Source organism: Saimiri boliviensis, chromosome 7 (genome assembly GCF_048565385.1).
Source record: "Saimiri boliviensis isolate mSaiBol1 chromosome 7, mSaiBol1.pri, whole genome shotgun sequence".
NCBI lineage: Eukaryota > Metazoa > Chordata > Mammalia > Primates > Cebidae > Saimiri > Saimiri boliviensis.
In genome coordinates, this window is record NC_133455.1 from 91,921,753 (window position 1) to 91,934,699 (window position 12,947).

Consider the following 12,947-nt stretch of genomic DNA (forward strand, 5'->3'; position numbering starts at 1 on the left):
TAATTTAGAAGAAAATGCATTTTACAAAAACAATTACTAGTTTAGGTTTTTGTAAACCTAATGTACGTAGATGAAATCTTGTGACATCAGTAACTAAAAGGGGAGGGGACAGAGCTGCAAATGCATACAGTAGATACTCAATGTAATCCCTATGGTAACCACAAAGAAAATCAACTAAGACAAGAGACAGTAATGCAGGAAATAAGGCACAAAAAGCTGTAAGGAAGATTGAAAATAAACAGCAAAACGAGAGAAGTCCCTTCTTATCAATTACTTTATATATAAATGAATTATATTTTCTAATTAAAAGGCAGAGATTAACAGAATAAATAGGCAAACATGATCTAATTTTACACTGTCTATGGAAGACTCACTTGAGAACCAATGACATGTACTTGGGAAGCAAGGTTCTCACTGTAGTTGCCAATAACATCAATCTATTTATTCATTTGTTTTGTACTCCAAATATATAAATTTAGAAAGATGAAAGCTAACAAATTTTCCAGTAGGTCTTTTTGAATTATGGGTACCAATTTACACTCAAATTTTTAGAAGTGTTCTCCTTGCCAAATTAATTCACTGGATTTTTCTTAAAAGGTACTCAAGAGTCTACAAGGAGAATGGAGTGAGATGAAGTGCAGTTTGAACTTCATTGCAGAATAACACCTTTCACATTCCTGGAAAAGGAATGAAAGAATTCAAACATCACAATTTTTCAGTCTCCAGTGTAAGCACTGATTTAGGCAAGGATGATGACTGGATACTAAAACCATCTGTCAGAACAAGATATTCACCAATATTTTCCAAGTGTTATTTCACAGGTAATTATGTGTTAATTTATTAGTACTATTAATTTCAAAGATGAAATGTTACCTTTACTATGAAGAGATCTTTCCAGCCTCACCCCAAAAAAGAAATCTAATGCAGAATAGATTCATAGTCTACAACAGTAGCACATACCACCAATAATGGGACACACTGACATTTTATATCTCTTGATGTAATAGAATAAAAAACACACAATCTCACCTAGGTATTATCATCAAAAATGTTTAAGTTGAATTCTAAACACAAGAAAACGATCAGAAAATTCAAATTGTGGGACATTCTATAAAAGAAGTCACCCAAGGCCGGGTGCGGTGGCTCAAGCCTGTAATCCCAGCACTTTGGGAGGCCGAGGCGGGTGGATCACGAGGTCAAGAGATCGAGACCATCCCGGTCAACATAGTGAAACTCCGTCTCTACTAAAAATACAAAAAATTAGCTGGGCATGGTGGCACGTGCCTGTAATCCCAGCGACTCAGGAGGCTGAGGCAGGAGAATTGCCTGAACCCAGGAGGCAGAGGTTGCGGTGAGCCGAGATCGTGCCATTGCACTCCAGCCAGGGTAACAAGAGCGAAACTCTGTTTCAGAAAAAAAAAAAAAGAAAGAAAAAAAAAGAAGTCACCCGAATTTGTCAAAATGTCAATCTCATGAAAGATTATTTATTTTAAAAAAGAAAGATTGGAGGAATGTTCAAGATCAGCATTTTTTTTTTCAATTGTACTTGAGGTCCTGGGGTACATGTACAGATCATGCAGGACTGCTGCATAGGTACACACATGGCAATGTGGTGTGCTGTCTCCATCTCCCCGCCACCCACATCTGGCATTTCTCCCCATGTTATCCCTCCCCGACCTTCCCAGCCCCCTGCTGTCCCTTTCTTGCCCCCCCGCAACAGACCCCAATGTGTGATGCTCCCTGTGTCCTTGTGTTCTCATTGTTCAACACCTGCCTCTGAGTAAGAACATGTGCTGTTTGATTTTCTGTTCTTGTGTCAGTTTACTGAGAATGATGGTTTCCAGATTCACCCATGTCCCTACAAAGGACACGAACTCATCATTTTTCATGGCTACATAGTATTCCATGGTGTCTATGTGCCACGTTTTCCCTGTCCAGTCTGTCATCGATGGGCATTTGGGTTGGTTCCAGGTCTTTGCTATTGTAAACAGTGCTGCAATGAACATGCGTGTGCATGTGTCTTTATAGTAGAATGATTTATAATCTTTTAGATATATACACAGTAATGGGATTGCTGGGTCAAATGGAATTTCTATTTCTAGGTACTTGAGGAATCGCCACACTATCTTCCACATTGGTTGAACTAGTTTGCACTCCCACCAACAGTGTAAAAGTGTCCCTATTTCTCCACATCCTCTCCAGCATCTGTTGTCTCCAGATGTTTTAATGATCGCCATTCTAACTGGTGTGAGGTGGTATCTCAATGTGGTTTTGATTTGCATTTCTCTAATGACCAGTGATGATGAGCATTTTTTCATATTTCTTGGCCTCATGTATGTCTTCTTTTGAAAAATGTCTGTTTATATCCTTTGCCCACTTTTGCATGGGTTTGTTTTTTTCTTGTATACCTGTTTTAGCTATTTGTAGATTCTGGATATTAGCCCTTTGTCAGATTGGTGGATTGCAAAAATTTTTTCCCATTCTGTTGGTTGCCAGTTCACTCTAACGACTGTTTCTTTGGCTGTACAGAAGCCCTGGAGTTTAATTAGGTCCCATTTGTCTATTTTGGCTTTTGTTGCCATTGCTTTTGGTGTTTTGGTCATGAAGTCCTTGCCTACACCTATGTCCTGAATGGTTTTGCCTAGGTTTTCTTCTAGGGTTTTTATGGTGTTAGGTCTTATGTTTAAATCTTTAATCCATCTGGAGTTAATTTTAGCATAAGATATCAGGAAGGGGTCCTGTTTCTGCTTTCTGCACATGGCTAGCCAGTTTTCCCAATACCATTTATTAAACAGGGAATCTTTTCCCCATTGCTTGTTTTTGTCAGGTTCGTCAAAATGAGCAGTTCTTAAAGTGTGATCTGTAAATCCTGGGGGTACATGAGACTAAAAAAAAACCATAAGGTTAAAGCTATTTGTAGAAAAAGGTTAATAGATTATTTGCCTTTTTCACCATGTGGACATTTGCAGTGCAGAAGCAAGGGGAGTAAACTGCTGGTACCTTAGCATGAACCAACCCAAGGCCGTGGTACACACTCTACCGTAGTCATTGTGTTCTTTACCACCAGGCACTCATAACTTACAAAATTTTATATGTATATTTACTTGGGAATTTCCTTGAAGCAATCAAAATTGTTAATTTTATGAATTCTGTTTTCCCTTTTAATTTCTGTGAATACATAGTAGGTTTATGTGTTTATGGGGTACATGAGATGTTTTGATACAGGCACGCAATGTGTAACAATCACTTTATGGAAAATGTAGTCTCCATCCCTTCAAGCATTTGTTCTTTGTGCTACAAACAATCCAATTACAGTCTTTTCATTATTTTAAAGTGTACAATTAAATTACCACTGTCGATAGTCACTCTGTTATGCTATCAAATACTAGGTCTTACTCTTTCTAACTAAATTGTTAGTACCTACTAAACACCCACATTTCCCCTTGCCTCCACCAGCCGCACAACTACCCTTCCCAGCGTCTGGTAGCCATCCTTCTACTCTCTCCATGAGTTCAATCATTATGATTTTTAGATCCCACAAATAAGTGAGAGTATGTGATACTTGTCTTTCTACGCCTGGTTTATTTCACTTAACATCAAAGTGTGGTCCGTGGATCCCTGAGGTCCCTGAAACTAGGGAGAACACAAGGTCAAAACTATTTAAATACTAATGTTAAGGTTCTAACTCAAGTATACATATTTTTAACATTCAGTGTGGTAAAGCGAGAAGTGCACATAAAGCACTTTTGTAAAGCAAAGACCAATGGTTGTGCTAAGGGAAAATCCTTGCATAACTGAACTGCTGGCTGAGCCAGCCACTTGTATTCATGGAACACAATTTTTTTTTTTGAGACGGAGTTTTCACTCTTGTTACCCAGGCTGGAGTGCAATGGCGCGATCTCGGCTCACCGCAACCTCCGCCTCCTGGGCTCAGGCAATTCTCCTGCCTCAGCCTCCTGAGTAGCTGGGATTACAGGCACGTGCCACCACGCCCAGCTAGTTTTTTGTATTTTTAGTAGAGACGGGGTTTCACCATGTTGACCAGGATGGTCTCGATCTCTCGACCTCATGATCCACCCGCCTCGGCCTCCCAAAGTGCTGGGATTACAGGCTTGAGCCACCGCGCCCGGCCATGGAACACAATTTTTATATGAAAGAACTACTGACACACACATGGTTTTCGGACTGAGATATTTGGCAGACATACTCTCAGAAATAAACAAACTGAGCCTGTCACCAAGGAAATCACTGACGGTATTTGTTGCCAATAATAAAATTCTAGTTTTCAAGCAAAAATTAGAATTTTGGAAAAATTACACTCATCCTCATATTTATTTGTATTCATCATCAGCTTTTCATTGCTTAAAGACTTAGTGAGATTGATGGTGATATCAGTGTGTGATTTTTTTTAATCTGGAATAATAAAATGTGCTAACATTACAAAAATCTGCATAATTCAGTGAACTGGTATTTTCCAAATGACCAATGCATGGTGTTTTATCCATGCATGTATGAAAGCTGCACTTACAGTGCAAAATAACTAATGGTTTTTAATGTAACAAAGTATGAAAAGTGTATTTGTATGGTTTCAGATTCCATACTGCTGCTAAGTTTTCAGTAACATCTTTTAACTTTTCAGTAAACTTCACTAACATTTATTGAGTACTCACTACATATCAGACACTGTACAAGGTAGCTTACATACTGTGCCATAACAATTTAGATTTTTAACAAGGCTGTGACAGGGTTCGACCTCAAAAACAACTGGAAAGAGGAGTAACGTGGAGTTTGTTGGGAGAGGAGAGTCTTATGGGTTGAGAACACATGGACACAGGGAGGGGAGCACTACACACTGGGGTCTGTTGGGGGGAAATGGGGGAGGGGCGGGGGGGTGGGGAGGTGGGAAGAGATAGCATGGGGAGAAATGACAGATACAGGTGAGGGGACGGAAGGCAGCAAACCACACTGCCATGTGTGTACCTATGCAACAATCTTGCACGTTCATCACATGTACCCCAAAACCTAAAATGCAATAAAAAAAAAATGTAAAAAAAGAAAAAAAGAACAGGAAAAAAAAATGTTTTAGATGCAAAGCAGACAAAAGGAAAGGGTAAAAGAATATAGTAAGATGTTAAATTGAAATTTTTAACTGAGGCACCAAAATATAATACCAGATTCTAACAGACTGCAGGCAAACCATCAAAATGTGGCAATTTCAGAGTTGAAAGTACACAGATGCAGAGGAGACCATCAGTGTATTTATTTGGGGAAAAAAAAAAAAAAACGGTGCATTGTGGCTCCCACCCTTATGGAGGAGGGATGCATGCTCTTCCCTCAGCTCAAACCTAGGGCTAAAAGCTTCAATAGCATCTCTTCAAGAACTTTCTCTGTTCCTTGCCACGGTGAGGGCACAAGGGACTATGCCTGACTTACGAGAGGGACAGCCAAAGTGGCCTGGCATACCAGAACAGAGGGCTATGTGGAGAGCAGCCTGAGCCTAGAAATTGGTCAGGGCAAGGGACGCGAGAGTGTTTCCCAAGGACCAGATGCAGACCATGAAGAAGAGGGCGACCTGGAGTCACTTTGACTACTGCCTAAGACAGTAATCAGTGGAAATCCAACAGTGAAAATCTGTGCAGAAGAACCTGTCAGAAAAACGAAGGCTAAGAGAGAATTGTGGGAAAGAAAGTGAACACATCACCCATGCCAAAAATGTTTTAATGGAGCAGTTGTAACTCAAAAAAACAGGAAGACAGCCATGAGAATCAGTTTTAGACATCTGCCATGGTCAGACAGTTCAAAGCCATCTTATGATAGCACCATTCAGGTAAGAGCTTCCTGCCTCCCTTTCACTGCTTCCTCCTCATGTTTTGGCAGGAGGTTACTGGGGGGTAAAGAGGCTAACTGCCTCTCCCTCCCAGGAGCACAGGTGGCTGTGCTAGAAAGGGAAAAAGAAGAGATTCTTATCTTTAAATCAAGATTGAAGTTTGCTTGATACACTGAACTTGACATCCTAATCTATGAATCTTCTGGATTTGTGAAGCTTTCTAGGATGTGAGCTTCAGGAAGAAATGCACAATGAAGTCCTGGGAGTTTCCAAATGACACCAAACTTTGCCATGAAGAGCTAGAAAGAAAAATGGGGATAGATCATAGAACAAGTCTGTAGGAAAAGACGATACATTATGCTCAGGGTGGAAGACTCACTAGCCTAGAATCTCTCTGGGGTTTTTCTTAGAAACCCATGGTTCCTGGAGTACTGGCATATGGCCCAATTTTGAGGAATGTTGCACTATCCACAGACCTTTTCTTGAGGTTTTATAAGTGTTTAGAGGTGGTTTTATCATGTAACCTGATAATATGGACACTACTCACCAAAACACAAACCAACGAACAAAAACACATCTGGCTCTTGACCAAAGATGCTCTAAAAACTGGCCATTCAGAGAATTGCTTGAACCCAGGAGGTGGAGGTTGTGGTAAGCTGAGATTACAAGAGCGAAACTCCATCTAAAAAAAAAAAAAAAAAAAAACCACAACTGGCCATTCAGAACCTCCCTCCTGGGAGTTTAAGGGCCTTCTAAATTAGAAAGCAATTCAACAATCAATTGCATCCTCTCTCCTTGGGTGCTTAAATGGCAGAACTAGAGAGGGTGTGGTATTTATATAGAAGGAGGAAGATGAAAAAATGTAGAGTAAAAGGTAAACAGAAGGCATGACTTGGAGAGCCAGGTTTTGGCAATCCAATAGAAATAAAAAGCAAAGGAAAGAGAATCCAAGTATTGAGTCCAACTAAAGTCACTTCTAAATCTGGGGTTGATTACCAGAATGTCCACCTGACTAATTGATCTGCCAGTGCATTCTGATGGTAGTAAATGATGCTTCTACGTGCAGGAGGTTAGATTTTTTTACCCCCCATGGCTTTCCTTCTCCATCGAGTCCTTCAGTAAACCCCCATTGATTGAGGTCATTGTGCTGCTGTACTGGGAAGAAATTGATACAATGATGGGTCAATTCTGCCAGGTGTAGATGCTAAATGAAAGACACCTGGGGCTAGGCATGGTGGATGACACCTGTAATACCAGCATTTTGGGAGGCTGAGGACAGGAGGATTGCTGGAGTCCAAGAGTTCAAGATCAGCCTGGGCAACGCAATGAGATCTCTGTCTCTAACAACAACAGAAAAACTAGCTGGGCATGTTGGTGCATACCTGTAGTCTCAGCTACTTGGGAGGCTGAGGTGGGAGGATCACCTGAACCTGGGAAGTAGAGGCTGCAGTGAGCCATGATCACACCACTGCAACTCCAGCCTCGGTAAGACTCTGTCTCTGAAAAAACAAACAAACAAAAACAGGCAGACACCTGAGTCAGCCAGCAAAGGTTATTAATACTTTCCCAATAGACTCCCAATAGAATAGGGATGCCCTAATTCAAGGCAAGGGTCAGCAAACTTTTTCTGTAAAGGGTCAAATAGTAAATATTTAGACCCTGTGGGCAGTATCGTCTTTATTGTAACCATTCAATTCTTCCAGTAGCAAGAAAAGAGTAATAGACGATACATAAACAAATAAGCATGGCTATATTTCATTCATTCATTCATTCATTCATTCATTCATTTATGAGACAGAGAGTCTCACTCTGTTGCCCAGGCTGGAGTACAGTGGAATGATCTCAGCTCACTGCAACCTCTGACTCCTGGGTTCAAGCAGTTCTCCTGCCTCGGCCTCCTGAGTAGCTGAGATTGCAGGTGCCTGCCACCATGCTCAGATAATTTTTATACTTTTAGTAGAAATGAGGTTTCACTGTGTTGGCCAGGCTGGTCCCGAACTCCTGACCTCAGGTCATCCGCCCACCTCGGCCTCCCAAAGTGCTGGGATTACAGTTGTAAGCCACCACATCTGGCCAGAGCGTGGCTATATTTCATAAAACTTTCTTTATAACACTGAAAGTTGAATCTTACATACTTTTCACACATCACAGAATATTTTTTTTCAGCCATTTAAAAATGTAAAAGCCATTCTTAACTTTTCAACTGCATAAAAATAGGGAGTCAAATGGCTCTGGTCCTCAGGCCATAGTTTTTCCACCTCTGTCTTAACTCCAGAACCAAAAAGAGAATTTTTAAATTATTGTACAGCAGCACCAAGACTGCTCATTACAAACCTTGGCTTATTAGGGTGAAAATTCTACCTCCCCAAGAACAGATAAGAATTAAGAAAAAAAAAACCAATGAAATAAAATAGGGGAGGGCTTCGTATAAAAAGGATCATTTACACTCATGACTTTAATTAACTGAAAAACTTAAAATCTTTATATGAAGAAATAAATACATATTGTTTTTCTCTGTGCTCCAGAAACCACAGGAGTGTGTTTTCTATAAAATTCTGCCAAAAGAACATTGTAAAAATGATAATTAACTTCAAAAAATAAAGAAAAAAAAATCAAAGGAGTAGTTTAAAACAAAGTAAGCTTTTTTTGTTTTTGTTTTGTTTTGATTTTGGGGGAGGTGGGGGCAGTTTGTTTGCCTCAACTGCTATCACTGCCTTAGTCAGCTACATGTTTACCAGGCTACTGATTATTTTCAGCAAATGTCCTAGTGAAAGGTTATTCTCAGTGAGCATGATCTGAGTTGAGTCCAATAAAGGCAAGTATTTGTTTTTTTATTTTTATTTTATTTTATTTAGAGACAGGGTCTTGCTCTGTCACCCAGGTTGGAGTGCAGTGATATGACTATAGCTCACTGAAGCCTCAAACTCCTAGGCTCAAGCAGTTCTTCTGCCTCAGCCTCCTGAGTAGCTGAGACTATAGCTGTGTGCCACCACGCCTAAGTTTTTTAAATTTGTTGTAGGGACAGTGTCTCACCATGTTGCCCAGGCTGGTCTTGAATTCCTAGCCTCACACAATTCTTCTGCCTCAGACTCCCAAAGTACTGGGATTACAGGCATAAGCCACCATGGCTGGCCAAAGCAAGTCTTGTGAATGAGGGTTTCCAGGGAATTGTCAGGCTAAATAATGACAGTGCTCAAATAATGTTGTTTTGGGAATCTCCAAAAAAACCAAAGTAGTTGATCTTTGTGCACTTAAATGTCATTATCATTGTCGTTGGTGTTCCGCAAGCAGAATCAACAGAGGCTGTGGAAGCAGGGTGGTGGCTCTGGAAGGAGATCAGCAAAATACTCAAACCACCCTGTGAACGCAAAGCAAACTGCAGGTATGGAACTGCTATTTATGATGTTAAGGCCTAAGATTATATGTTATTTATACAGAGAAAAATTGCCACCAGAAATAGTTCTTTTTCACGTATGATTCAGCCTCAAAGGCAGGCTCTGGGATAAGAAAGCGAGGTAAGAATCCATTTCAGGGGCTGGGTGCAGGGGCTCACACCTGTAATCCCAACACTTTGGGAGGCCAAGGTGGGTGGATCACCTGAGGTTAGGAGTTTGAGACCAGCCTGATCAAATAGTGAAACGCTGTCTATTCTAAAATACTAAATTAGCCAGATATGGTGGCACATGCCTGTAATCCCAACTACTCAGGAGTCTGAGGCAGGAGAATCATTTGAACCTGGGAGGCAGAGATTGCAGTGCACAGAGATCACACAATTGCACACTCTGGGCAACAAGAGTGAAACTCCATCTCAAAAAAAAAAAAAACAAAACAAGGAATCCATTTTTTGGGGTTCTCAAGTTGTATTTAACATTGGGTCAATGGAGTTCCACCTCTGCCTTTTTTAATATAATTGCTATCAATGATTTTGATTTGTGGATGTATTTGAATATTTTATAAAAGCTATGAAACTTTCCTCTACAAAATATGCCTATAGACAACATTTTGCATTCAATTTCATGGAGTTCGTGGTACCCCTGCACTACCTGGACTCATGTCTGAAAAAGTGTTCTAAAGCACGAAACGTGAAGGCACTCATCTTAGGGTTACTCAACCAGCTGCCTGATTTCCCAGACACCACTTTCTCTGATGTTTTTCTTTTTACAGTTCACCTTTGCAGAAGTCTAATAATTAAGTTACATTCAAAGTGCTGAGGTGTGAGAGCTCTTCTTCAGCAACCATGTGGAAAAATCATGTGTCATTTAAAGAAGCTTCTAAAAGGATTACAGGGGTCAGCCTCTGGCTTCACCTTGGAGGTGTTCTGGCTGCAAATAATTTAAAGGATGTCTCTTACAGGAGAAGGAAAATGCTGAATGGGAATTGAATCTGCTCTGCCTTCCACATTTTTGTCCTTCTCATCCTAACCTGGGGCCTGCCTCTATCCAGTTCATACTTCCAGATGTCATCATCGAGTCACGGAACATTAGGTCTGGAAGGCCCATCTGAAATTGCCTAGTCCAGTGTTTCTCAAACTTTAGTGTGTGTCAGAATTGCCAAGAGAGCCTCCCACACCCTCCCCGGTTCTGATACAGTAGGTCGGAGTGGTGCCAGATGATTCTAACAAGCTCCCAGGTGATACTTAGGTGGACCTTTTTGGAATCACACTTTTAAAAGCACAGATTTCGTCTTCTTTTATAAAGGAGGGACTGAGACTGTGTTATGCCATTCTTGCTTTGCTATAAAGAAATACCTGAGACTGGGTAACTTATAAAGAGGAGAGGTTTAATTGGCTCACTGTTCTGAAGGCTGTACAGGAAGCATGGTGCTGGCATCTGCTCTGCTTCTGGGAGCTTACAATCCTAGCAGAAGGCAAAGGAGGAACAGGCATGTCACATGGCAAAAGCAGGAGCAAGCAAGAGAGAGAGAGGAAAAAGAGGTGCCACACACTTTCAAATGACCATATTTCATGTGAACTCAGAGGAAAAGCTCATTCATCACCAAAGGGATGGCCCAAACCCTTCATGAGGGATCCACTCCCAAGATCCAAACGCCTCCCACCAGGCCCCACCTCCAACATTGGGAATTACATTTCAACAAGAGATTTAAGTGGGGACAAACATCCAAACTATGTCAGAAACCTTCCCTTCTGTGACAGTTAATACTGAATGTCAACTTGATTGGACTGAAGGATGCAAAGCACTGATCCTGGTTGTGTCTGTGAGGGTGTTGCCAAAGGAGATTAACATCTGAGTCAGTGGGCTGAAAAAGGCAGACCCACCCTTAATCTAGGTGGGTACCATCTAATCAGCTGCCAGTGTGGCCAAAATATAGAGCAGGCAGAAAAATGTGAAAAGGCGAGACTGGCCTAGCCTCCCAGCCTACGTCTTTCTCCTGTGCTGGATGCTTCCTGCTCTTACACATCAGACTCCAAGTTCTTCAGCTTTGGGACTTAGACTGGCTTCCTCACTGCTCAGCTTAAATGTCTGCCCATTGTGGGACCTTGTGATTGTGTGAGTTAATAAACTCACCTTTAAATATACACATCTATCCTATTCGTTCTGCCCTTATAGAGAACCCTGACTAATACACCCTCTTTCCACCCTCCTTCCTTGTCTGTACCCTGAAGATGGTAGCCTAAAACTGTTTTGATCAGCAGATGAGATAACATTTGCCAACACATCAAGCTCATTGCTGTCTCAAAACCTTTGGTGTTCCCTCTGTATAAAAAAAAAAAAAAAAAAAAACAAATCTGCTGCCCATACATCTACGACTGGCTCCCTCCCATTACTAGATCTTTCCTCCAATGTCGCTTCCTCAAGTTTTCCTGACCACCCTGCGTAAAGCAGACAGCCCTTCACACTACCCGCATCGCCTCCATTCTCCTACACTGTTTTCTTTTTCTTCATTTAACTTACCCCATCTGAATTATGTATGTCTTGTATGTATTTCTTTACAAGTTTACTGTCTACGACTGTGGTTTCAGAGATAGCTTCTAGCACTGTGCCTGGAACATAAAGGGCTCACAGCGAATGTTTATTGAAAGGGTGAATGAATACACAAGTGAAAAAAGAAAGTACTTATTTTATGCTTTATGCTATTCTTTAAATTCATAACCTTTTGGGGTTTTTTTTGACCTTCCCAGACACACAAAAAGGGGGAAATATTTTCTGACCTTCCCACACACACACACAAAAAATACAGTGGATGAACATAAATATTTAATTCACAATGTTAACGTTCAATTCACTATATTAATCAATGTGATTGGGAGTGTATGGAAGCCAAGATGGCAGTAAATGAGATAAGCATGCATAGAGAATTATTTAATTGAGAGAGCGTTAAAGGAAATGGTTGTGCCATGTGATTGCTTTTAATTCATTCACTCTCTATATATTTGTTAAAGGCATCCAAGGGGCTGGACTAGGGATAAAGCACAGAACAAAGCCCTCATGGGGCGCACACCCTTGCAGGAGTACGGACCAGCACAGCTACACAATATGAATAAGTACATTATAGAGAAGATTAAAGGTGATTGGTGCTTTGGAGAAAAATTAAGAATGTTAGGGAGATGCAGAGTGTAGAGGGCTGCAATTTTAAACAGAATAGTCCAGAAAGGCCTCAATGAGAAGGTAACATTTGAGCAAAGACTTGACAGTGGTGAAGCAGAGAGCCGCACAGTTTTGAGGTAGGAGACGGGACTAGACTCTGGAGGCAGGGCTCAGACGCCAACCTAAATTGAGGACTAGCTAAAACAGCTGCAGAGTGAAAGCAGCTTTCCACAGCACACGCCCACCAGTGTGCCAGGTCAGCTTATTACTGCCATGGCAACACCCGGAAGTTACCGCCCCTTTCCGTGGCAATGGCCTGACAACCCAGAAGTTACCACCTTATTTCTAGAAATGTTGGCGTAATCTTCCCCTTAATTGACGTATAAGTAAAAGTAGATCTAAAGATGACTGCAAAACTGCCTGAGAGCTGCTCCTCTGGACACACTGCCTGGGAGTTAGCTCCGCTCCACAGGAACGGCACCTCTGCTGTTGCCGTGCACTGTCACTTCAATACGAGTGGCTGCAATACAATACCACCAGCTTGCCCCTAAATTATTTCCTGAGTGAAGCCAAAA